The sequence below is a fragment of the Chiloscyllium plagiosum genome, unplaced genomic scaffold, assembly GCF_037043375.1.
Source record: "Chiloscyllium plagiosum isolate Xiang-an unplaced genomic scaffold, Cpla_swu_hap1 HiC_scaffold_7, whole genome shotgun sequence".
Classification (NCBI taxonomy): Eukaryota; Metazoa; Chordata; class Chondrichthyes; order Orectolobiformes; family Hemiscylliidae; genus Chiloscyllium; species Chiloscyllium plagiosum.
The window spans coordinates 48,959,870-48,987,862 of record NW_028270145.1 but is presented as its reverse complement, the minus strand read 5'-3'; the positions used below and the strand labels follow the sequence as shown (position 1 = coordinate 48,987,862).

General features: G+C 42.4%; 1 protein-coding gene and 1 long non-coding RNA gene across 2 annotated transcripts in view; one reads left to right on the top strand and one right to left on the bottom strand.

The window, feature by feature from the left end:
- The window catches only part of LOC122551515 (dual 3',5'-cyclic-AMP and -GMP phosphodiesterase 11A-like), a 411,702-nt gene that overhangs the window by 106,860 nt on the left and 276,849 nt on the right, over window positions 1-27,993 (bottom strand). The gene's annotated exons all lie outside the window — the stretch shown is intronic.
- LOC122551518 (uncharacterized) overlaps window positions 1-27,993 on the top strand; it is a 74,900-nt gene that overhangs the window by 32,425 nt on the left and 14,482 nt on the right. The window contains exon 3 of the long non-coding RNA XR_015757663.1: window positions 25,331-25,451. This is a non-coding gene — a long non-coding RNA (uncharacterized LOC122551518). The remainder of the gene's footprint in view (window positions 1-25,330; window positions 25,452-27,993) is intronic.

The following is a 27,993-nucleotide window of genomic DNA, read 5'->3' as shown; positions in this document are numbered from 1 at the left end:
TTGAATTAAATAGTTACCCAGGCTCTACAACAGTTACAGACCAACCATGAATACACTGGTAATATTCAGCAGGTCAGGCAGCTCGATTAACTTTTCAGGTCAATGTTCTTTTGTCAGAACTGCAAAAAAAAACCTTGCAGATGTAGCAGATTTTAAACAAGAACAGCAGCAGGCAGAAGGTGATGAGTAAGAACAAAAATAAAGATGTGTAATTGGGCAGAAGGCAGAAAAAATAACATTTATTGGTCAGTGCATTGAGTCTAGGAGTTGGGAAGTCATGTTGCAGCTAAACAAGACATTGGTTAGGCCACTTTTAGAATACTGTGTGCGATTCTGGTCTCCTTCCTATCGGAAGGATGTTGTGAAACTTGAAAGGGTTCAGAAAAGATTTACAAGGATGTTGCCAGGGTTGGAGGGTTTGAGCTACAGGGAGAGCTGAGCAGGCTGGGGCTGTTTTACCTGGAGCATCAGAGGCTGAGGGGTGACCCTATAGAGGTTTATACAATCATGAGGGGCATGAATAGGGTAAATAGACAAGGTCTTTTCCCTGGGGTGGGAGAATCCAGAAGTAGAAGGCAGAGGTTTAGGGTAAGAGGGGAAAAATTTAAAAGGGACCTAGGGGCAACTTTTTCACAAAGAGGGTGGTGCGTGTATGGAATGAGCTGTCAGAGGGAGTGGTGGAGGCTGGTACAATTACAATATTTAAAAGGCATCTGGAGGATGGGTTTAGAGGGATATGGTCTAATTGCTCACAAATGGGACTAGCTTAGTTTAGGATATCTGGCCAGCATGGAGGAGTTAGACCAAAGTGTCTGTTTCCGTGCTGTACAGCTATATGACTCAATGACTTTAAAAGTGTGATGATGTAATGCAAACAAATGATGATGCAAAAAATAAATGGGCCAAGAGGTGTAAAATTAGCAAAATTGGTAATGATTCTTTTATTGATAATATCAAATGTTCCAGACCCATTTGTTGGGTGGAACTTTCCTTTTTGAAGTTCATCAGGGCACATTTATCAGGGCACCTCTTAACTTCTCATGCTCCAGTGAAAAAAGTCCCAAAATATTCAGCCTTTATAACTCAAACTTTCCATACTCGGCAACTTCCTGATAAACATCTCTAGCTGGATAATATGCTTCCTATAACCAAGCAACCAGAACTGGACACACTATTCCAGAAGAGGCCTCACCAATATCCTGTACAACCTCAAAATGACTTCCCAACTTCTATACTCCAAGGACTGAGCAAAGAAGGTAAGCTTGCCAAATGCCTTTTTAACCACGCTGTCTATATGTGATGCATACTTCAAAGAATTATATACCTGTACCCTTCAGTCCCTCTGTTCTACAACACTACCCAAGGCCCTACCATTAATTGTATAAGTCCTACCCTTGTTTATTGTATCAAATGTCATAACTTGCACTTATCCAGATGGAACTGCCATTTTTCAGCCCATTGACCCATTTGATCAAGATCTCTTTGTAATCTTAGAAAACCCTTTTCACTTTGGTGTCATCCACAAATTTACTAACCATGCCTTCTATATTCTCATCCAAAGCATTTATATAAATGACAAACAAAACAGGATCCAAAACTGAAATTCTTGGCGAATCAAATCAACCCTCACATCACACCCATTCAGCCTGGGTGTAGATAGCAGTGTGAGTCAGTGCTCACAAATAACATGGAAAAAGAAGAAAGGCAGTCATCTTCTATGTTCCTGAAGAGTAAGCGATACCATCTTCTCTCTGCTACCTAACACTCACAGATCCATTACTCATTTTAACTCTTCGACTGCAAACAGATCTCACAAAGCCTCAGAACCTGCAAACCTCAGCATCACATGTTTGACATCTACATTAGGATAAGTGACAACTTAGTAGGCCTGACGAGGAAGTGGGCTCCCTGATGTGAATTGTATATCTTTGGCACAAGAGCCATTTTAGTGCAAACATTCAGGAGAATGCTGGGCTACAGCAAGGTTTGTGCATGCATTTTAGCTTACAAAAAAAAGCTAAAACATCTGTTCCATAGTCGAAAGAATTTATCATTTTATTGCATGGAATAACGAACAATGAAACTTGCAGAAATGTCATAGAGTCATAGAGATGTACAGATGGAAACAGACCTTTCAATCCAACCTGTCCATGCCGACCAGATATTCCAACCCAATCTAGTCCCACCTGCCAGAACCCAGCCCATATCCCTCCAAACCCTTCCTATTCATATGTCCATCCAAATGCCTTTTAAAAGTTGCAATTGTACCAGCCTCCACCACTTCCTCTGGCAGCTCCTTCCATACACGCACCACCCTCTGTGTGAAAAAGTTGCCCCTTAGGTCTCTTTTATATCTTTCCCCTCTCACCCTAAACCTATGCCCTCTAGCTCTGGACTCCCCAACCCCAGGGAAAAGACTTTGTCTATTTATCCTATCCATGCCCCTCATAATTTTTTAAACCTCTATAAGGTCACCCCTCAGTCTCCGACCGTTATGAACCACCTGTGTTCTTGTAGTGAGGCCTCTAGACCACCATAACCAGCTGTGCAACTTCAATCTATTTTCAATCACTGAATTATTGGATGTGTCTAGTTTTTTCTCCAAATCTGTCCACCTTCCTACACATTGGAAAGTCAAATATCTGACTGGAATGCCATTCCTACATTGAGGAGTGTACATGGAGTGTCGCTACCAGGGTTTGGCCTAAAGCTTTGGTTTCCACTGTCAATTTCTGAGCCTGCAATGATCCCAAAGTAGCTCCAGGCTCCATCAAGGACATTGCAGGTTTCAATTCTCCAGCAATCCTCCCCAGCTCAGCTGCCTTTCAACCTGGATGGCCATGTCTTAATGCCTATTCTGTGGGACACTGCTTACTGCTAACTCTGACAGGACTGTAATGGGAGACTTAAACACACAGACAGCTCAAAGATCATGAAGCAAGGATTCTTTATTCCACTAGCAGCAGCAAACATGAAGGGAAACTAAGGATAGACGAGAAAAATGAAATATTTATATGAAATTCGACCTGCAATTCACATCTTCGGAGGAAATGCTTTGCTTGTTTCACCCTATCTCCCTGACATCCTTTCCTCCTCAGTGTGTCTATTTGACTTCTCAAGCTTCCCTCATTGGTGCCCTCTTACACTGTCAGACCTGCAGGAGGTCCCATTACATTTCCCTCTAAAGTTGTTCCTCCCAACAAGAAGCTGGCTGCTCTTCTACTTTTGCAAAAGTTTTAATTCTCAGCCAGAGAGCTGCTGTGCCGAGCAGAACAGCTGTCTGCAAAATGGCGATTTGTGAGAACAATTGATGCTTGAGCCTCCGCGATGTTCCGAGTCTGATACATTGCCATTGCAGGGTCCAGGAAGAGACTGTAGATTAGATTAGATTACTTACAGTGTGGAAACAGGCCCTTCGGCCCAACAAGTCCACACCGACCCGCCGAAGCGCAACCCACCCATACCCCTTACCTAACACTACGGGCAATTTAGCATGGCCAATTCACCTGACCTGCACATCTTTGGATTGTGGGAGGAAACCGGAGCACCCGGAGGAAACCCACGCAGACACGGGGAGAATGTGCAAACTCCACACAGTCAGTCGCCTAAGGCAGGAATTGAACCCGGGTCTCTGGCGCTGTGAGGCAGCAGTGCTAACCACTGTGCCACCGTGACAGTGACTGTCAAGGCATCTGCTGCTGTTGTAGCAGTTGCATCTAAATGTGTGAACTAGAGGAAGATTCCTGCCACAGCTGTGAATTCACCTGGATTTGAGGCAGGGAAGCTAACTCCACAGCTACCCACTTGGTTTTGTACCGGTGAGCTTTGGAATCGCTGAGCTGCTAATTTTCACATGAATTAATTGAGAAGGGGAAATGAATATGAAGAAATTAATGAGATGCAAACCCAGATAACTTGACTTCTTGCCCTGTGATGGTGAGATTTTGACACTGCCTTCTAGGGTAAGTGAAGGTCATTACACTAGTTTAACTTGAGAGTAAGAATCTGATTTGTGAACTCTCCCTTGGTTAAGTTATCATGTTCACCGATTTTCCTGCAACTTCAGGGAGGGGAAAATCATGCTCTATGTTTCTGTTTGCAGCCTCCTTCTGGATGTTACATGACAAAGGAGCACCAAATCAGTATCAAAATATACACAACTTCCTTGTCATGAGTCATTGTAAGCAGATAGACTAAATAGGAGGTAGGGGGCCCTCCTTGTGGTCCACCTTTAGATTCAGGCTGCAGTTCAGTTTAGGCATTTGACCTGCCAAGTGAAGCCTTGCCCAATACTGCATGCATTGTCTCTTTCATGCAGAACCTGTGCAGGCTGTGAAGACTGAACAAATTAGCTTGTTAATGACGACATGACAATGTGATGGAATGAACAGTCTTCAGATCCCTCAGCAGCAGAACAGGCGCTGAGAAACCCGGGTGGTGACAGAAATTCCCCAGATTTTGTCGAAGAACATAATGTGAAGGACGAAGAAAACATCAAGAATTTACCTGATGAATGTCAAGTTGTTTCGCAAAATAAGTTGAAGCAGGGAATTATAGAAGAGGAAGGCTTTACTAGAACTCAGTTTGACTTATATTCTAATCATGTTTCAACGTACCACACTACTCAATATAGCTCTGGCAAAAACATGATGATGTCCCCCAGGGAATACAAAGAATCAATGATGAATGGTGTCTATCAATAAATTCTAACACCAACATACTATATGCTTAGATGGGCGCGCAAATTAAATTAAAATATTATTTATCCAGTTATTTTTTCCTCAAATACCACATCAGTAATTTAAGCTAACACCAAATGGACCATGATGCTAGCAAATAAGCTGGAATGACAGTGATCAACCAGATACAATAACTGGGACAGCCTCAATTGAATTGAATTGAATTGAATTTATTGTCACGTGTACTGAGGCACAGTGAAAAGCTTTGTTGATATAAAATATAAAAAATAACCTTTTGCTAATATTAAATATATACCCATATATTAAAGGATTAATTCAACAACAGTGCAATTATTTTCTAAAGAATACTATGGGAGATTTAATAAGCACTCAGGTGGAATATCCAAGCTTTACTAAACAATCTAAGGCACCAAATGCATGACAAATTGTAGCTGCTACTCTTTACATGTTAACAGCGTGCACAGAGCACAATATAATATGATGCCCACATTCCTCTTACATAATTAAATGAGCCTCTCAGGATGACATGTTTATCATCTCCTGAAGGAGTACTTAGTATATGAGCACTGGCATTGATGATAACTGATATATGTTGCTTGTCAGGGATTGTTTTATTATCTCATTGACTTGATTTACTAAATCAGATGTGCCATATTTGATATTCTCAAATTTATTAGCGGTTAAAAAATGTATGTCAGTATCCTCTACACAAAGACAATATGAATATATGATCATATCCGATTTAAATCTGCGGTTGCCATTATCTTGCATTGTAACAATTTATAAATACAGTTCTCAGTTATTACATTTGTAGAATACTCTACATTTGAACACATGGTAATGTCACTGTGATTGTTTGCTACTGTGAAAGGGCACCAGGACCCTGGATCAGTCTGACAATAATGTAACAGAGCTGCGCATTCCAAAATGCATTCTAGATGAAGAGTGCAACACTCTAGGATGAGAGTCTGGAGGGCATTTGGACATAAAAACATGAAGAAGTTAGATTTATGGTTTAATGTAACAAGTCAGACCTTGGTATACCTATGGAGAAAGTGAGGATTGCAAATGCTGGAGATTAGAGTCATGACTGCGACGCTGGAAAAGCACAATAGGTCAGGCAGCATCAGAGAAGCAGGAGAATCGACATTTCAGGCATAATCCCATCATCAGGAAAGGTATACATGTGATTACCTTGTGTTGCAGTCATAATTAAATATGTAACAAATAGTGTTATTGATGCAAGGTGTGTAACTCATGTATAATTTATAAATCATTTACTTTAGAATCTGGATTCTAAACGAGTGGCATGTGGATATTGGTCTGTGCATACAAGGGAGTTTAACGGCCAATTTGTTAGCATTTCTGGAGGAATGTGTTTCATAAATCAGTTTGAAAGAATGAGTTCCTCGGCTGAAAATGGGAATGTGTCCACATTGGGAGTGGTTTATGAGTGGGTAGAGAAAACATTAAAAAATATCAACTTACTTTCAGTTTACAAGGATCAGGATTTTTTCTTCTTCAGGAAAAACAAAGGGTGGCTTGGCAGATGGTTTTGTATTCACTTCACAGAGGTAATGATGGAAGTTATATTTTTGAAACAGTTTCTGATGAAAGCACATCATGTAGAACTGTTAGAAAGTAGGCTACCTTGGTGTAAGAGTTTTATTTTAAAATCCCAGACCCTTAAGTATTTGGTTGAAACCTGAAAAGGGCTATTTAAAGTTGAAAAAGTCCAGGATCAGTTATATGACTAATCCAGAGAGACATTACTACATTTTCAAGCGGGGAATGGACAGAAACAGTTAAATCAAATCTATAGCTGTGATAGAGAAGGGAATTATTTCTAGTGTTTAAATGTTTGTGATAGTGTTGGAATAGATAGAGTGTGGTGGGAATCTGGAACTCACCAATCTTAAGGGTGGTAAAGGCGGAAATCCTCACAACATTCAAGAGGTGTTCAGATGTATACTTGCAATGCCAAGGAATTCAAGGCTATCGGCTAAGTGCAGGAATAAGGGATTAAAGGAGTTAGTTGGTTGCTTTTGACCAGCACAGACTTGATGGGTCTAAGGATTTTTCTTGTGCCATAGACCTATGTTATTCTGTAAATATGACTCTAATTGTCACTTTTGTTGTGATTTTTAAAGTCTTTCAAATTATGTTACACGTAAATAGTTTGGGTTATTCAAGTTTATCTCAATTTTATTTGAATAATAAGCTTCTGTTTTACTGTTAAAATCACATTTTAACATTGTAAGCTGATGTTTCACTGCAAGACCAACTTGTTAAATAAAACAAAACAAGATGTGACCTATTAAACTATATTTCATTCGGAGATCTGACTTGTTCAGCAATAACTTCAGCTGAGATCACCACAAGTACTTCAAGGTGTAAGCCTAAAGACAGGTGCCTTCTCCTTGGTCAGTCTGTAAAGAATCATACGATATCAAACCACACAACAATAGATGTTGGCAGCTATACGATTCACTGCTTAGAAAATTGTGGCAGCAATAATAATCAAGAAAAAGACCTAAAGTCATCTTGAGAATTAAAAAAAATTCAATGAGCTTTTTTTCAAGAAAACATGAGTACAGCTTTAAGCCAGAAAGGTGCCACAAAGCAAATCAGCAGCTATGCACAAAACATCTCTGAACAGAAAACTCCCACAGAGAAAGGATCAGAAAACTAAGTCTCAAAAAGCCTTTTATAGTCAGTAATAGTGGAAGCAAACCTTTAAAATGGCAGTGAAAGCAGTAAAAGCAAACCAACAACTACAGGGAGAGATCCAAATTGAGACATTATGAAAATTATCCAATTACCAGACACCAAAAGCAGACTTGGTCCATTAAGAAAAGGGACATAGAGATATGTTACAACCCCAAAAACTTGGCTGAGGAGCACAGTAAATCTTCCAACAATGAACGAACAAATTTCTGAACTATTTACTTGACGTCAAAATTAGTGACAGCAATTTAAAATCATTCTTCAGGTATAAATTTGAAGAATATCAATTGGAAGAGAAAATAAAAGATGAATAAGATCGATCTTGCAATTCAAAATGTCAGAGCTTACACTGAAGTTAGTGATTTAAAAATTTTTTTTAGTGCTTTGAATGACAAATTCTGAACTTTATTTGGCCACTAAGAAGTTTGATCAGTTTTGTTAATCCAAATACAAAAAGGAAAAAATCAAATAAAGGAAAAGAATGTGGGCCTGATCATGTGATGTCATATTCAGCACAAAAATACCACAGACAGAAAAATAGAATTGCTGCCAATAATGTCACGACAGCTGTCTTTGATATGGTCAAAAAGAATTTGAATTTTGTTATGTGAACAGATAACAAGATCTTTGGGAAATTTTTCAGCCATCTTGGAAAAGGAATGTTTTCATTCATCTCTATGGAGATGCCATACTAGTGAAAGAAAGCAACTTGATATTTAAAGCTGTTAAGTAGTTTGTAGAATAACAGAAACTTTAACAACCTTCAGTTTTAGTACTACAACAAACAACCATCTTTGCAATAACAAATATTCAACAACAACTTTAATGAAATAATACGGCAATGTAACTGAGTAAGTATAGTGCAAGGAAATCAAAATCCAAACAATATTCTTCCAAATCAAGAAAATGATCACACCTTCAATTACCTATCAACAATCAAACAAGGCAACAATGACCAATCTTTCCACCAGTAAAAAAGGGGGCTTTCAAATCTGTTTGATAGATGTTAAACTGGCAGATTTGGAAAGCAAATGTCTCAAGGTTGAGAACAGCTTCAGCATTGGAAATCAAATCAGATGCACAACAGGTTAACACATTTCTCTACTGTGTGGAAACAACATCAGATTATGTGTTACGTGGACAGCAGATCAATGAGAACCAAATTATGTTTGAGAACCTTGTAACAGCTTTTGATCAATATTTCACTTCAAAAACAAGTAACTGGTGAGATCTTATTTCAATAGAAGATAGCAAGTCTCAGGAGAGTCTGTAAATAGTTTTATTAGCTATCTGTACATGAACTATGTGAAAACCCAAAACAAAAATTCATTTCTGACAGAATTGCCATTGCCTCTTAGATTAATAAGTCACTGAAATTCTTCAATCAAAAGTGGATTTGATTCTATAATCAATACTCCAAATAACAATGGACATAGAATCTAGAATTCTATTCAAAACGTATTGTACAGCAAAAGTTCAATTTGAATGTAAAACATTCTATACAGTGGGTTAACAACTTAAAGCACAATAAACTATCTGAGCAGTGGAGATTGATCTTTCATCCGAACATCATCAACGTGAAACTCTAAACAATCTATTGCTATAGTAACTGGTCATTGAAGTGGTTCCAGAACTGCACATTGGTGAAAACAAAACCATTCAGCCTTTCACCAATGATGTACTCATTTTAGCAAAAGTGGGTCACTGCTCAAAAACATGCTATCGTCTGAAAAACAAAACATGCAACAAGTCAAATAATTTCCAATCCAACATGTACACTCATGATTTGGAAAAGAACTTTGAAGAATATTTTGACACTGCAAGTGAATCAGCTTCTTCACATGAAGATCAATTAAATAGGAAAAATACACATTATTCTTCCAAAGGAGAAATTAAAAAGTGACATGATATAATTACAGAAGTCATCCAAGTGAATGTCTATCAAACCAAATTTAAGCAAGATGCTGGTGCCAGTGTTACAGTTATCTTGGATGGTATCCTTTGGTTATTGGATATGAACATTATACCATCTGATTTAAAGTGGTGTGCAGCTAAAGGTACCATATTCACAGAATGTTGAATATTATACCGATTTCAAAGGTTACAAAAGTGCAGAAAGTGAAGCTCATCAATATGCAATCTTCTCTCTGGAGCATGAAGGCATTCTTTGCCCTCAACCTTTGTGTTTTCATGTGGATGTGTTTCCACTCTGAAAATGCACCATTTATCACAACTCCATTTCCTGTTGACCAAACCTCTACCCAGACTAATATATCACACCCAACATCACAGCCATTAAAATGAAACAAAAAGCTGTGGTTGCTGGAGAAACTCAGCAACTCCAGAAGCATCTGTAGAGAGAAAACAGAGTTAAGGTTTCAAGTCCAGTGACCTGTCTTCAGAACTGCACCGTTAATCCGGACTCTGTCTCCTATGAGTTTACCAATTTTCAATCCATGCTAATACATTAGCCCCATTACTATGAACTCTTATTTTCTCTGGTAACCTTTTAGGTGGCACCTTACTGAATGCCTTTGGAAATAAGACACTGTGTCTACTGGTTCTGTTTTTCCCACATGCTTGTTTTACTCTCAAGGAGCCCTAACAAATTTGTAAAACATGAGTTTTTAAAACTTATTTTTCACTGGATGTGTGTGTCACTGGTAAAGGCAGAATTTGTTGTCCGTCCCTACTTGCTGTTGAACTGATATCAACGGGTAATTAAGAGTGAACCCTATTGCTGTGGGTCTGGAGTCACATGGAGGCTAGACCAAGTAAGGACAGCAGATTTCCTTTTGTAACAGGACATTAGTGAACAAGATGGGTTTTTATGACAATCAACAATAGTTGCCATGATCACTGTTACCAACATCAGCTTTATAATTCCAGATTTCATTCATTGAATTTAAATTCCAGCTGCCCTGATGGAATTTGAACTCTTTCCTCAGGACATTAGCCTGGGTCTCCGGATTTTTCTTTGACACGAGAAGGAGCATGACTATTTGATTCAACTTCTGGTGGGCCTAACTTTTTCAGAAATTTAAAAATTTCAAAGTAATCATTTTGCATTTTAAATGTACCAATGAAGCATATAATCTATTATAACAAGTCTGAATGTTATTTTGCGTGAATTTATCTAGGTGTTGTGTTGATGAAATTATGACATATGGTTCATTTCTACCATATATTCAAAAAAAATTCATGGATTGTTGACATAATTTTAATGCCAAATTCAAAAGAATGCAATTGAATTTTGGTGGTTTCTATAATTGATTAAAAGTTTGTCCTGTTAGTTATTGCTCAAACAAGGAATACTAAAAATGTGTCCACCCAGGATGCTCCAAGATAATCCATCTTTGCTTGGGGTATCTCATGTAAAAGCACTTTTGATGATTAATCACATGCTGATGCTGTTCTGTCTCTGTATCTTGCTTTTAATTTTGTTCACCTTTTGTAGATACATCTCCTTTAGGAGCTGTTTGTACTGACTTGTGATCCTAACTTGTCATTCACTAACTGCCAGGAGTATCAAAGACTCATTGAAATGAACCAATCTTGCACAATGCTATGAAGTTCGCTTCATGCAGCAAAGGCACACGCAGCAGACTTAAGAGTTGTGACAGGCATGACATGGCTAGCTGACCTATTAAATCTATGTTATCCCAGCATTATCCCTTAATCACAGGCAGCAGTCTCAGTTATGCTTCTTGTTACTTTGGTAAAAATAATGACTGCAGATGCTGGAAACCAGAGTCTAGATTAGAGTGGTACTGGAAGAGCACAGCAGTTCAGGCAGCATCAGAGGAGCATTGAAATCGACGTTTTGGGCAAAAGCCCTTCATCAGGAATACAGGCAGAGAGCCTGAAGGGTGGAGAGATAAGTGAGAGGAGGGTGGGGGTGGGGAGAAAGTAGCATAGAGTACAATAAGTGAATGGGGGAGGGGATGAAGGTGATAGGTCGGGGGGGGAGGGTGGAGTGGATAGGTGGAAAAGAAGATAGGCAGGTAGGACAGGACGTGGGGACAGTGCTGAGCTGATCTTGTTACAGTTCTTGTTACTTTGTACCCCTGCCCCAACTAGTAATACATAGAACATAACAGCGCAAGTACAGGCCCTTCAGCCCTCGATGTTGCACCGACCTGTCATACCAATCTGAAGCCCATCGAACCTACACTATTCCATGTATGTCCATACAGCTCTGAATGTCAGTTTTTTTTTAAAAGGGGAAACATTGAATTGCAAAGGCTCTTCTAATTTAATAGTGTCTATGAGAAATGTGGATCAAAATGATTACTGTTTGCTAGCAGGCTCCTGGGTTGGCGGTGGAGGGAGTGTGAGTTGTCTTTCAGAGAAACTGAGTGCCTGATTGAGAGACCCAGCAAGGAGAGTGATGGTCACCTGTTTGTCCTTTGTTTTGAGCCTGTCCAGAATTCTATTCAGCAAGAATTCTTCTTTCCAATGCCCCCATCTCACCAGCAAAAAGCTGTGGCGTGGGTCCCTTGCTAATCCTAGGCCTCTAGTAGGTGCATGGTGGCAGTTATCAAAGCACCTAGTGATGTGACCTGCAATGGAGAGTTGTCTGCCACTGACTGGATGGGGTGGATCTTCCTACCCGAGAATCCTTAATCCTGGGAAAGCCTGTCACCGTCAGTCAAGTGCTACTTGATACAGCAAGTTATCTCCAAGGTGGTAATGGAGAGCTCTCAACAGCTCTGTGACCAGCAAGCTAGACCCTATCACTGAGATTAAATTCTACCTAATGTTGCAAAAGCTGGAATGTGTAGTTGCTACTTGTAACTAGGCGTCCAGTACTGGAGAGGGCACCAGTTTGGCATGCCCTGGGAACTGCAGAAACCTGAAACTAGATTCTAGCTGACTTGCTGACAGTGTTGCTATGTTTATAGATTAGATTAGATTAGATTAGATTACTAACAGTATGGAAACTGGCCCTTCAACCCAAAAATCCACACCGACTCTCCGAAGAGCAACCCACCCAGACCCATTCCCCTACATTTACTCCTTCACCTAACACTATGGGCAATTTAGCATGGCCAATTCACCTGAGCTGCACATCTTTGGACTGTGGGAGGAAACCGGAGCACCCAGAGGAAACCCATGCAGACAGGGGGAGAATGTGCAAAATTCCCACAGACAGTTGCCTGAGATGGGAATTGAACCCAGGTCTCGGGCGCTGTGAGGTAGCAGTGCTAACCACTGTGCCACCGTGCCGCCCACTTATGAAAGGAAGCTAGTGGTTAGGTGGCAGTTCTTGACTATATTTATTGCTCTCTTACAGTGAATCTGCAGGTGAGGGGGGCATTTATTCAATGGGAAGATGATGAATAGGGGCTCTGGCAGCTCCCGACCTTCACTCCAATTAAGACTGGGGCAGGAAGGCTATCTGACCCATTGTCAATTCTGCTCCATAGACCTGAGCCTTGATGTGTCATTCCTGCAGCAGCCTGATTTAGTTCTATCAGGCAGTTGACACAAACAAAGCTGCTCATGACTGGGAGTGGAGCAGCACAGTTTGGGAGAGCTGGGTTTGATGATGGCAGCATTTAAATGTTTGTGAGGGTGAGGTTAAGCCCTTGTCCTGCCTGCTATTTGGTATAGATTAGTGTGGTGCTGAAAAAGCACAGTAGGTCAAGCAGCATCCGAGGAGCAGGAAAATCGACATTTCGTGCAAAAGCCCTTAATCAGGAATGGAGTCAGGGAGCCTCCAGGGTGGAGAGATAAATGGGAGGGAGGGGTGGGGTTGGGGAGAAGGTAGCAAAGAGTACAATAGGTGGATGGGGTGGGGATGGAGGTGATAGGTCAGAGAGGAGGGTGGAGCGGATAGGTGGGAAGGGAGATTGGCAGGTAGGACAGGTCATGAGGACGGTGCTGAGCTGGAAGTTTGGAACTGGGGTAAGGTGGGGGAGGGGAAATGAGGAAACTGTTGAAGTCCACATTGATGCACTGGGGTTGAAGGCTTCCTCCAGGCGTCAGATGGTGAGAGAATGGCAGTGGAGGAAGCCCAGGACCTGCATGTCCTCGGCAGAGTGGGAGGGGGAGTTGAAATGTTGGGCCACGGAGGGGTGGGGTTGATTGGTGCGAGTGTCCCGGAGATGTTCCCAAAATAGCTCTGCTAGGAGGCGTCCAGTCTCCCCAATGTAGAGGAGACCGCATTGGGAGCAATGGATACAATAAATGATATTGGTGGATGTGCAGGTAAAACTTTGATAAATGTGGAAGGCTCCTTTGGGGCCTTGGATGGAGGTGAGGGAGGTGTGGGCACAGGTTTTGCAATTCCTGCAGTGGCAGGGGAAGGTGCCAGGACGGGAGGGTGGGTTGCTGGGGGGCATGGACCTGAGACAATTGGTTGGCCAGGGTGGCAGGCTTGTGGATCTTGGGAAGGAGGTAGAATCGGGCAGTGCGGGGTTCCCGGACTACGAGGTTGGAAGCTGTGGGTTGGAGATCTCCTGAGGTGATGAGGTCCTGCGTGGTCTGTCTCCTCCCCCACTGAACTTGTCGTCACCTACCTCGATACTCTCCTATCCCCCCTAGTCCAGGAATTCCCCACATACATTCGAGATACCACCCATGCCCTCCACCTCCTCCAATACTTCCGTTTCCCCAGCCCCCAACGCCTCATCTTCACCATGGGTATCCAGTCCCTCTACACCTCCATCCGCCATGACCAGGGCCTCCAAGTCCTCTGTTTCTTCCTCTCCCGACGTCCCCAACAGTACCCTTCCACCGACACTCTCATTCGTTTGGCTGAACTGGTCCTCACCCATAACAATTTCTCCTTTGAATCCTCCCACTTCCTCCGGTTCAAAGCACCCATATGGGCCCCAGCTATGCCTGTCTCTTTGTCGGCTACATAGAACAGTCCATCTTCCGTAGTTACCGGCACCACTTCCCACTTCTTCCACCGCTACATTGATGACTGTATTGGCGCCACCTCGTGCTCCCGCAAGGAGGTTGAGCAGTTTATCAACTTCACCAACACATTCCACCCTGACCTTAAATTTACCTGGACCATCTCTGACACCTCCCTCCCCTTCCTGGACCTCTCCATCTCCATTAATGATGACCGACTTGACACTGACATTTTTTACAAACCCACCGACTCCCACAGTTACCTAGATTACACCTCTTCCCACCCTACCTCTTGCAAAAATGCCATCCTGTATTCCCAATCCCTCTGTCTCCAATTTATCTGCTCCCAGGAGGACCAGTTCCGCCACAGAACAGACCAGATGACCTCCTTCTTTAGAGACCGCAATTTCCCTTCCCACGTGGTTAAAGATGCCCTCCAATGTATCGCATCCACATCCCGCACCTCCGCCCTCAAACCCCACCCCCTCTAATTCTAAAGCTGTGTCCACGGGCCCTAGTCTCCTCGCCTAACGGAAACAATTTCCTAGCGTCCACCCTCTCCAAGCCATGTATTATCTTGTAAGTTTCTATTAGATCTCCCCTTAATCTTCTAATGAATACAATCCCAGGATCCTCAGCCGTTCCTCATATGTTAGACCTACCATTCCAGGGATCATCCGTGTGAATCTCCGCTGGACACGCTCCAGTGCCAGTATGTCCTTCCTGAGGTGTGGGGACCAAAACTGGACCCGGGACACCCGCACCAATCAACCACACCGCCCTGTGGCCCAACATTTCAACTTCCCCTCCCACTCTGCCGAGGACATGGAGGTCCTATGCCTCCTCCATCGCCATTCCCTCACCACCCGACGCCTGGAGGAAGAACGCCTCATCCTCCGCCTTGGAACACTTCAACCCCAAGGCATCAATGTGGACTTCACCAGTTTCCTCATTTCTCCTCCCCCACCTTACCCCAGTTCCAAACTTCCAGCTCAGCACCATCCTCATGACCTGTCCTACCTGCCAATCTCCCTTCCCACCTATCCGCTCCACCCTCCCATCTGAACTACCACCTTCATTCCCACCTCCATCCACCCTTTGTACTCTTTGCTACCTTCCCCTACCCTCCTCTCTGACCTATCTCCTCCATCCCCACCCCCATTCACCTATTGTACTCTTTGCTACCTTCTCCCCAGCCAGATCCTCCCTCTCCCATTTATCACTCCACCCTGGAAGCTCCCTGCCTCCATTCCTGATGAAGGATTTTTGTCCAAAACGTTGATTTTCCTGCTCCTCGAATGTTGCCTGACCTACTGTGCTTTTCTAGAACCACTCTAATCTAGACTCTGGTTTCCAGCACCTGCAGTCCTCACTTTTGCCTGCTATTTGGTATAGGACTGTGGTGCATGAAGCAGATGGAAGGTCAGTGGACTGGTGGTCTTTGTGTGTCATCTGGTTTCCTGTGAAAAGTAGTCTCTCTTCTCCTCTTCATATCTGTGACCGGGGAGCTGGCTCTTACTGTGGATTTCCATTTTCCTTCTTCAAAATTATAATCGCATTCAGTGGCAGCTTCCTTTGACTCATTTCAGCTTTCCCTTTAAGAGACGTAGACTGGCTTTAAAACAGCAGGCTGACTGGATCATGAGTTTCTGTTGCTTGACTCCCTGCTGTGTGCTCAGGCAATGAGACATGCTATCTCTGCTTGGATCAGCACTACAATCAGTTAAACCTTGTGCATTGATCGTCTCCATGGCAACCAGTAGAAGCAAATGAGTCCCAAGCCCCCCAAAAAAGGTACACACCATTTTCTATTCATCAATCTTACAATTTAAATGCCCCCTCATAACGAGAAAAACATTTGAAATCAATACATTTTAAGAGTCTTAAGGGTCTTATGGCACAGTAGTAATGTTCTTACCTCCAGGCAAGAAAGTTCAAGTTCAAGACCCACCTGCCTCCAGATGTATGTCTTTAAATGGTTCAACAGGTTGATTACAAAGATCTGAGCATCTGAATTATTTGTTAAATTGATATTACAAATTAAATTGGTTAGAAATGGGTGAGCTTCCAGGTATCAAAATTGCAGGAAATTTTGAGACAGAGTATTGCCTATTGATGGAAATGAACAAAGTAAATCCTGGGGAGAATTTGCATCTCATGTTTTATAGAAAACACCCTCTGCTTGGCTGCTAATCACTTCTAAAGGTAGACAAGCAGGAGGCTGGAAGAATGCAGCAAGCCACGTAGCATTCAGGAGATGGAGAAGTCAATGTTTCGGGTGTAATCCTTCTTCAGGAATGTGTGTAAGGGGGGTTGGGGGGGGAGATGGATTGTGATGAGGTAGGGATATGTGAACACTGGTAGAGGTTATGACCTGGTTGGACGATGGGAGGAATGAATCCGGTTGATAGCTGAAAGGAAGGGTGGCTCAGAAGAATGGAAGGGAGGGGGAGGGGCTGGGAAGAGAGTTGGGAGATGGGAAGGGATGTTCTCTTCCCCCTCCCTTCCATTCTTCTGACCCACCCTTCCTTGCAGCTACCAACCGGATTCATTCCTCCCATCGACCAACCAGGCCGTACCCTCTACTTGTGTTCACCTATCCCTACCTCACCACCCCAAATGCCCCCTTCCCTACCCTCTTTAATCTGCACCTCACCTTACACCCACTCCCCCCATCCTGAAAAAGGGTGACACTCGAAATGTTAACTTCTCCATTTCCTGATGCTGCCTAATTTGCTGTGTTCTTCCAGCCTCCTGCCTGTCTACCTTGGATTCCAGCATCTGCAGTTTTTTTTGTCTCTAATTACTTCTGTGGAATAATAATGTTCAGATCTGGATTTTTGGATGCTGTATATTTTTTCTTTCTGTCTATCTTTGGTATTTTGTTTACTCTCGCACACACATTTCTTTACATATTAACTTAGTTTACTGAAATCTTTTGTAGCCATATTATAGCACTGCTCTCTACAAGAATCCACATCTTCCCTTCTTGATGTAACACCTACCTCTATGCTTGCAATGCCCCCTGCCCCAAGCTACACTTTAAAGAATCTGATGGCTGAGTTTTTCTTTTGTTATGCTGATTTTATTAATATTTGAATCTGTTTATGAATGTTAGCTTTTTTGACAATTAAATTACGTTGAGGAGAAAGTGAGGTCTGCAGATGCTGGAGATCAGAGCTGGAAATGTGTTGCTGGAAAAGCGCAGCAGGTCAGACAGCATCCAGGGAACAGGAGAATCGACGTTTCGGGCATAAGCCCTTCTTCAGGAATCCTGCTGTCTGACCTGCTGCGCTTTTCCAGCAACACATTTCCAGCAATTAAATTACGTTCAAAGGGCTAGAATTACCAAAGACATGTAGTTTATTAGCCCCAAGGTGAAGATTACCACAGTCATTTCCAAGCAGTACTTTGAAAATATAATAAGATTCTAACAGCAATTTTCTTAAAACCAGAGGGTAAGAGCTGTGTATGGATTATAAGGAAATCCCTCAAGCGTACAGTTTCTATGAGGACCCGAGGCCTGGAGGCATTACGATCAAAGCCTTTGGCTTCATCAGGACCTCCATGAGCAGGCCATCAGCAACATTCTGTCAATGCAATTTTAGTGTCTGGATTGGTTTGTTGATGCCCTGCATTGCACTGCTGCAAGTGTAAGTGTTGATTTGCTGTATTCTCCACAGCATGCTCCTTCAGGGAGGGATGACATTTGAATTGCTGAGTGAATAGAGTTCAGAAGGTGGGGAAGAAAGTGTGCAGCAAGGTGGATGGGAGTGGCATGGATCTTGTCAGGATACTGTTAATGTCAGGGATCATCTGGTTCCCACTCACTGCAGCTGCACCTCTCTGACTCAGTGGTGAAAGGCAGCCACAGTAACGCATGGCATCGGTGGTGGAGATTTGAGTCAGTGCAGACTCGAGGAACTCCTGGCCTTGAGGAAGCCCAGCGGAGATGTACTTAATGGACTCCTGGCCTCGAGGAAGCCCATCATGGACTCCTGGCTTTCAGGTGAAGTCCAGCGCAGAATCGCTGCTTTAGAAGGTCTGCATTGCTAAACTTTTACCTTTAACATCTTTACTTTTTTAAATTCATACCTAAGATTTTGTGCCGAGCTATCTTCATACCTAGCTTTATAAGGATTGTAATCCTGATCTTTTAACTTTTTTTTTCATTTTTCTAATTTATACCTAAGATTTTGTACCAAAGATGGCTGAAAATGATGACTTTGTGCATTTTTCACTGTGCTCATGTATCCCTGTAGCTGAGTACATGTGACAATAAACCTAATCTTAATTCTAACTCTAAAACTGGTGGATTTAAATTAGCCCACTATCTTTTTTAATTCCTTCGGTCGCAGCCACTGAGATTGCACTTTAGCCAATGAATTGTCTGATCCTTAGAAATGGGACACTGTCACTTCTTTCCTTGGGGTAGGGGATTATGAACCGGAAACAATCTAGCAACTATTTCCTATCCCCAGAAGCGAAATCAGGCCCTGGATATTGTCTTCCACCAACAATACACCTCACGAGAGGCCTAGCCTATTTTCTTCTTCCAACTAGCATAACTGCCGTATTTTATTAAATATCCTTCAACAATCTTTATATTGATTTTATATTGGGAATATTTCATGGATCATTCAGGTGGTATGAATATGATGTGGAGTTAACCAGGTTGAGGTCTTCATTTCAATGCTTTAATGAGGAAAATCCAACTCCCACTTAGGAGGTGTGTCCCAAGTTCAGACTTCCGATAATATTTACCATTACTTGAAACTCATCGGAAAATAGATCTCAAACTCAACTGTAATGTGATTGTAAGAGATGCTGTAAAGTGTTTGCTCGCTTTCAGAGGAAGTATTGGCTAAATGTTGTGAGCTGGGGCAAATGGAAAACCTACTAGTCACCTACCTGAACTTGGCAAATAGAAGGAGTGCAGTTCCAAGCAGTACAAAGCCAACCCCAGACCCCGATGGAACCATCCCTAGAATTCCAGTAACTGTTTAGGAGGGATTAGTAAGGTGTGACATTGAGGAGGCTGCGAGACTTTAAACCACACACAGTTTTCTTTTCCATTGACATGCGGTCTGATGTGAAATGAGCTGTTGACTCTCTGTGATCCCCTGTTGCACGGCTTGTGATAACAAACTTCAGCCACCTGGTCTTTTTTGGTTCGAACAAGAGATGGCTGTTTTCTTGACTGTCATAACAGTTTGGGTCAGATTTACTCTGTGCAACATTCGTTAAATTTACACTTTCTCCTAGACTTTCTAAATAGGCTTTTTCATGATTAGTCAGCTATGGCAAAGGTACAACACCCTCTACAGATTATCTAGGACCTGTATGAACATGGCAAGTAACTGTGATAGTTTATCAGATTGAAGTATTACAAAGTGACCCAGAATCTGAATCTGGGCACGTGGATTGGAAAAGAGATATTCAGTATCAAATTTGATGCAAAAGCAAAGATCGGAAAAGATTGGACTTACACAAATAAGAGACACCATTCTTAAAGAAAACTCATTTCTTTTAAATCTCCAATGATCAAAAGCTACAGGAATAAGATTCTGTACATGTAAGTGTCAACTTGTAAATGGCAGAGAGGTGTTATGCAGTAATGAAAATGTTACTACATTGTTAAAAAGGGATGTATATATGCATGAGAAAGCTGCAGTGTTTTTGCTTATTTTAGTCTGTGTCTGAGGAAAGAACTAGGAGAAAGTGAGGACTGCAGATGCTGGAGGTCAGAGCTTAAAAATGTGTTGCTGGAAAAGCGCAGCAGGTCAGGCAGCATCAAAGGAACAGGAGAATCGACGTTTCTGGCATAAGCCCTTCATTCCTGAAGAAAGGCCTGTTCCTTTGATGCTGCCTGACCTGCTGCACTTTTCCAGCAACACATTTTTAAGCTCTGAGGAAAGAACAGCAAGTTCTCATTGTTCAGTATGTTTGAATGGCAAGATGATTTTAGGAAGCTTTTTGCCACCTTCATCGACAACTTCCAGGTTTATGCAATTAACTGCAGAAGGGCACACACCAGACATTGCTTTCTGACCTGCACAAACTAAATGGGTGCTGATAGCCTCATTTGTATTTTCATAGCAAAATTCAACCTAGTGCCTTCAGCAGAAGGCAACACAAATTGCACAAGATCAGAACCAAATAATGGAATAAATGTAAATATAAAAACAGATGACTCACTAGATAACTCAGACAGAACCTTTTTTTGATTTTGGAAAATTCCAATGAATTATCTCATTTGGTACGGTGTGAATGCAAGACACCTTTCAGTTTTTTTGTCCAACCATCAGTAGGTGATATCTTAAAGGGGAGAACCAGGCTGCACAGGCACACGCATATGCAGTTTAAAGGATTTACATACCTGAAGACAATCCCACTTGGCCCACATGTGGTAAGGAAAGGTGAATAAATATGTCAATGCTCTTTGGGACAGCTGAAGGAATTGCAAACCAGAAATGATCAAGAGGCATGACCTTAAAACTGATCAGCACAGTCAATGAAATTCACATTCAGACTTGCAGAATCTTTGCCTTTACTTGAAAATCATCTGAAAATAGACTTCAAACCCAACTGTAATGTGATTGTAAGAGATTGTGACTATAAGAGATCCTGTAACGTGTTTGCCCCTCTTTCAGAGAAAATATTTGCTAAATGTTGTGCAAAGCCATGATGATTGCTCCAGAATCACAGCTTGGACACACAAGGATGATATTCTCCAGTGCATCATAATAGGAGAGAAGATCAGGAAAATTATCTTACAGCATATAGCAATTTCATAGCAAACAGTTTTGTATTTTTCATTGCAGCTTTCACATTGTAAAGAAAGTTTATTGAACCTACTGAATATGTTACTCTGCCTTGCTACCTTAGATTCTGACCAAAATTTATGCCTCGGTTTACCCTTTAAGGGTAGGATGCTGGCACTGAAGTTGGCCTTCTAGTTTGTTGGGTTTCATGATAGCTTGAGCAAGATCTTCAATATAATGCAGATGATACATCTTTATCACCGCCAGACATAGTTTAAACCAAACTATTATCAATAGAGGGAAAAAAAAATAAAGCTCAAACCGGATTTCCTCCATTTCTTTTACAGAATGATAAACACATACCCAAACCACACTATTTATACATACTGCAATTGTTTAAATTAGGTTAGTTTGTCCACAAAGTCTCTTGCCTGCTCCAATGTGTCAAAGAGATAGAACATAGAACATAGAAAAATACAGCGCAGTACAGGCCCTTTGGCCCTCGATGTTGCGCCGATCCAAGCCCACCTAACCTACACTAGCCCACTATCCTCCATATGCCTATCCAATGCCTGTTTAAATGCCCATAAAGAGGGAGAGTCCACCACTGCTACTGGCAGGGCATTCCATGAACTCACGACTCGCTGAGTAAAGAATCTACCCCTAACATCTGTCCTATACCTACCACCCCTTAATTTAAAGCTATGCCCCCTCGTAATAGCTGACTCCATACGTGGAAAAAGGTTCTCATGGTCAACCCTTAGATGCATGGATCCATCTAAGGTGATCTGAAGCACTGCTGGATATCTCAGGGAGTACTGAATCCCAAGCTCCCTCAGTCTTCTCTTGACACTGTCGTAAGATTTTCGTTTCTGTATCACCGCTGCTGTAAAGTCCTGAAAGAACATGATCTTAGAGCCCTTGTAAGTTAGGGCCTTCGGATCTTTCCTCTGGAGTCTGGAAGCCTCCATGACTCTCTCCTTATCCCGGTAATGATGGAAACGCACCAGGAGAGGACGAGGACGTTGACCCAGAATGATCTCTGTGCTGCGACCCAGTGTGCCCTCTTTATCTTCAATTCTTTCAGGCCAGCCTCCAAGTCAAGGAATTTCAGAAGCCAATCCTCAACAAATTCCGCAGGCCGCTCCCCTTCCTTACCCTCAGGCAGACCAATGATCCGAATGTTTTCTCCCCTGCCCCTGTTTTCAAGATCATCCACTTGGTCATGCAAATTACGAACCTGCGTCTTCAGGGTTTGGATCTCTTCCTTGAATGAACTGGCATCAGCTTCCACCACTGTGACCCTCTGCTCCACCTCATCCGTCCTCTTCTCCAGGTCTCCCAGCTGCTCCTCGTGCTTCTGCAGCATGAGAGAGACTGGACCCAGCTTCTCTTCAATCTGTTTCCCCAGCATCTCACGAGATTTCAAGACCTGGTTCATCAGGTCCTGGAGAATAATCGCCTCCGAGGCTGCTGCAGGCTGAACTGCAGACCTGGCCTCGGATGCTCCCACTCCCTTTATTGGCATTTCTGGACAGCTGAAAATACAGGTAAGTTAATTTTTAGATGTTTCTTGGGACTCCACGATTTTGCTGGAGTCCCAAGAAATCCTGATGACCTGGGTTGGGTGGGTTAAAGGACCGTCCTGCTCCTGCTGCGATGCGAGGCTCTGCAGTGTGATCTTCTCAGATCGCCGCCATCTTAGATCCCCACAGTGTGATTTTTAAAAAGATTCCTCCACTGTATGTGTGTGTTTCTGGCAGGCCACCATTTGTTCTCAATCCACATTTTCTCTGGAGAATGTGGTTGTAAGCAGCATCTCTAAACCACTGCAATCCCTCTAGTGCAGGTGCGCCCACAGTGCTGTTAGATAGGCAACTCTAGGTTGTTGATCCAATGACATTAACAGGAATAATTCCAAGTCAGGATAGTGTGAGATTTGGAGGGAAACTTGCAGATAGTGAAGTTCCCATGGACTTGTTACTCTTGTCCTTCTGGGTAATAGGACTTGCAGGTTTGGAAGACCCTGTGTATGAGTCTTGACAGGAGGCTGCAGCACATTATGTATACAGTGCAGACTGCTGCTACTGCTGTAAAGGAGTGAACATATAACAGAATGAATGAGGTGTTAAGCAAGCAAGCAGCTATGTCATGTGTGGCATTGAGCTTAAAGTATTATTGGAACTGTACGTATTTTGATTTGATTTTGATTTGATTTATTTATTGTCACGTGTACCTAAGTACAGTGAAAAACCTTTGTTTGCGAGCAGCACACGCAGATCATAGTAAGCAAGGACATACAGATCATAGGGTGCTTAGACAGAGGGAGGCATATAGATTACATTGCACAGGAGATGCACAAAGTTCGATCAACATTAACAGGATCATTATTTGAAGTTAGAAAGCCCATTCATCAGTTTAATAATGGCAGGGAAGAAGCTGTTCTTGAATTTGTTGGTGCATGTGTTCAAGCTTCTGTATCTTCTGTCTGACGAAAAAGGTTGTATGAATGCATTACCAGGGAGGGAAGGGTCATTGACAATGAGAAGTGTAAATGGAGTCCATGGATGGGAGGTTGACTTCAGATATGGTCTGGGCTATGCACACAAACTTTTGTAGTTTCTTATAGTCCTGAGCAGAGCAGTTGCCATACCAGTCTGTTATGCACCGGGACAATATACTTTCTATGGTGCATCTGTACTAGTTGGTGAGGGCCCTCATGGACTTGCTAAAGCTCCTAAGCTGCTTGAGGAAGAAGAGGTGTTGTTGTGCCTTCTTGACCGTCGCATCTACATGGGAAGTTCAGGATAGGTTCTCAGCTATTGTGACTCCTAGGAACTTGACAGTCTTAACTCTCTCAGACTCCGCTCTGTTGATGTAGATGTTCTCCTGCTTTCTTTCTGAAGTCAATGATCAGTTCTTTAGTTTTGCTGACATTGAGCGAGGTTGTTATCATTGCACCACGACACCAAGCCCTCTATCTCCTTCCTATATTCTGACTCATCGTTGTTTGATATCTGTCCTACCATGGTGGTGTTGTCAACAAACCTGTAGATGACATTCATTTGGAATTTGGCTACACAGTCATGGGTGTGTACAGTGAGTACAGTACGGGGCTGAGAACAAATTCTTGGGGGGCTCCAGTGTTGAGGGTTATTGTGGAGGTGGTGCAGTTACCTACCTTCACTGACTGGGTCTATGGGTCTAAAAGGTCTTACAACATGGAGGTCAAACCCCTCTGCTAATTAAATCTAAAACATCCAGAGAAGCTTGCCTTACCTCGTAATCTGTTAAAAATGTGAGTGAGTGATGGACAACCCATGACTTCCACGATTTAAAGAAAAAAAACAATGCCTTTTCTTAACTCTAACAATGAACACTAAACAAAAACTATGAACAAATGTGTGCCCCCTTTTTGATAACTAATCACTATCTGACCCCAACTCTATTAAAATGCTACTCCAATCACACAATTACTAAACATTAAGTTGAACTCTCAAAGTCCATGCAGTCTCTGATGCTGTTTTCCTTCTGTCCTTCTGAACCTGCTGATTCCTTCTGTCATAGAGATGTACAGCATGGAAACAGACCCTTCAGTCCAACTCATCCATGCCAACCAGATATCCCAACGCAATCTAGTCCCACTGCCAGCACCCAGCCCATATCCCTCCAAACCCTTCCTAGTCATATACCCATCCAGATGCCTTTTAAATATTGCAATTGTACCAGCCTCCACCACTTCCTCTGGCAGCTCATTCCATACACATGCCACCCTCTGAGTGAAAAAGTTACTCCTTAGGTCTCTTTTATATCTTTCCCCTCTCACCATAAACCTATGTCCTCACTGAATGTTTGTACTTTGTCTACTTATCCTATCCATGCCCCTCATGATTTTATAAACCTCTATAAAATCACTCCTCAGCCTCCAACACTCCAGTTCAGAATTGGAGAACCAGTCAAAGTACAAACATTCAGTGATAACAAAAGTCAGCCCATGTGGCAACTTAAAACCTGTGGAAAGCAGTCGGAATCTGAATTCTATATGGAGAATGTGAACGACAGATGTATCATCACAACTGCTGACACCTATGTACAACTAAAGAAGCTGTGCCTTCACTCCAGGCAGTAGATCAGGAAGAGATGATCTCACTAGCAGCAGAGCACAAAACAATATCAACATGTTGACCATTAAGTGTACCAAGCTGAAAGTTTTAAGCACGATACCTGTGCAGATCTCTGATATTCTAAAAGCATTCTGTTTGCCCTATATAGGACTGATCTTGTGTCCACTCCTGACAAAAGAAATGAACAGTCAAGGTGTGGAGTATGTACTGGATATCCTCTACATTTGCAGTTCTTATTGCCTGGACTGCAATTTGGCTCAGCATATCAGGTGAGCGGTGACTTGCAAGTTAATTAATGGTAATCTATGGACCTCGCTAATGAGGCTCGGACCAGACATTAGTTTTAAGTTTTATTGTAATTTTGGAAGATCTGCTCCATTGCTCAAAGGTCAACTAGGGCCATTGATAAATTTGACCTTGGGCCTTATTATAATTATGGATTGGTAGACTACAGCACAGGTAAGTGCTGTAGAAATGCAGTAAGTAATGCTTACATATGTGTGACCCATGTTAATAAGATGCTATCATGTTGATTTGCAAGCTCTGGTGAATTTTTACACTTGAGGATCACTAAGGAATTTCAAGGCTGTGTGTGCTTTCCATGTAATACATGCAGGATAATGGCCGGTGATCATGATGGCAGTCTGCTGCCCAGTACGTTGGTAAGAGTCATTCAGTAGGCATACAAGATATGCCATTGAAATTTGTGAGGTTGACTATATATGTACAATGGTTTGTTGATCCAGTTGTGTGACTGCATTCTATTCTATTTCACCTTTTATTTCACTTCTTTTTTTTTTCTAATCATTTTTTCCTAAGTATTTGTACTTAAAAATCGGTACCTATGTGCCTTGGTACCTAAGAAGGCACTGTAAGTTGCAACTTGTAAAGTTTTCATGTATTCATGTGAGTACTTGCGACAGTCATTTCTTCTATAGCATGATAGTCGCATTCCTGTGAGACCCCGCATTATACAAGCATCGTGCCATACAGATAGCACTTAAAGTGTTGCCGATGTAATCACATTATAGCCAACACACGTTTTAAAGGTTCGAACTTTAGAAACAGCGTCCCTTACTCGTCAAGTGCATTACAGCCAATTTAGGTTGATGAAACACGATATATAAAAGAATGACCTGTAATTCGTGATTCTGTAGGAGAAATTATTTCTGCACAGAATTTTTGAAATCTCCATTGGATCACAATGAAGTGAAAATTACACACTGGTGCTAACACGCCTGCTTGACTCAATCATGTTACATTCCTCCTCTGCCTAAGCTAAAAAACATAGAAAAAGATCTTGTTACTTCAAATACCTCAAGGAAAAGACTAGATGGTTGTATACGGCATGTAATTTTCAGTACCTGAATGGGTCATAGAGCAATTTTCTCCCCACCCCCACCCTCCTCTCATTTATCTCTCCACCCTTCAGGCTCTCTGCCTGTATTCCTGATGAAGGGCGTTTGCCCTAAACGTTGATTTTACTGCTCCTTGGATGTGCCTGAACTGCTGTGCTCTTCCAGCACCACTAATCCAGAAATTGGGTCATAGAATCATAGAGTCATAGAGATTTACAGCATGGAAACAGACCCTTTGGTCGAACCTGTCCATGCCGACCAGATATCCCAACCCAATCTAGTCCCACCTGCCAGCACCTGGCCCATATCCCTCCAAACCCTTCCTATTCAGAGATCCATCCAAATGCCTCTTAATGTTGTAATTATACCAGCCTCCACCACTTCCTCTGGCAGCTCATTCCATACACGTACCACCCTCTGCGTGAAAAAGTTGCACCTTAGGTCTCTTTTATATCTTTCCACTCTCACCCATGCCCTCTAGTTCTGGACTCCCCGATCCCAGGGAAAAGACTTTGTCTATTTATCCTATCCATGCCCCTCATAATTTTGTAAACCTCTATAAGGTCACCCCTCAACCTACAACGCTCCAGGGAAAACAGCCCCAGCCTGTCCAGCCTCTCCCCATAGCCCAAATCCTCCAACCCTGGCAAAATCCTTGTAAATCTTTTCTGAACCCTTTCAAGATTCACAACATCTTTCCGATAGGAAGGAGACCAGAATTGCACGCAATATTCCAACAGTGGCCTAACCAATGTCCTGTACAGCCGCAACATGACCTCCCAACTCCTGGACTCAATACTCTGATCAATAAAAGAAAGAAGCCTTCTTCACTATCCTATCTACCTTTGACTCCACTTTCAAGGAGCTATGAACTTGCATTCCAAGGTCTCTTTGTTCAGCAACACTCCCTAGGACCTTATCATTAAGTGTATAATTCCCGCTAAGATTTGCTTTCCCAAAATGTAGCACCTCGCATTTATCTGAATTAAACTCCATCTGCCACTTCTCGGCCCATTGGCCCATCTGATCACAATCCTGTTGTAATCTGAGGTAACCCCTTTCGCTGTCCACTACACCTCCAATTTTGGTGTCATCTGCAAACTTACTAACTGTACCTCTTATGCTCGCATCCAAATCATTTACATAAATGACAAAAAGTAGGAGGACCCAGCACCGATCCTTGTGGCATTCCACTGGTCACAGGGCTCCAGTATGAAAAACAACCCTCCCCCACCACCCTCTGTCTTCCACCTTTGAGCCAGTTCTGTATCCAAATGGCTAGTTTTCCCTGTATTCCGTGAGATCTAAACTTGCTACCTAGTCTCCCATGGGGAACCTTGTCGAACGCCTTACTGAAGTCCATATAGATCACATCTACCGCTCTGCCCTCATCAATCCTCTTTTTTACTTCTTCAAAAAGCTCAATCAAGTTTGTGAGACATGATTTCCCACA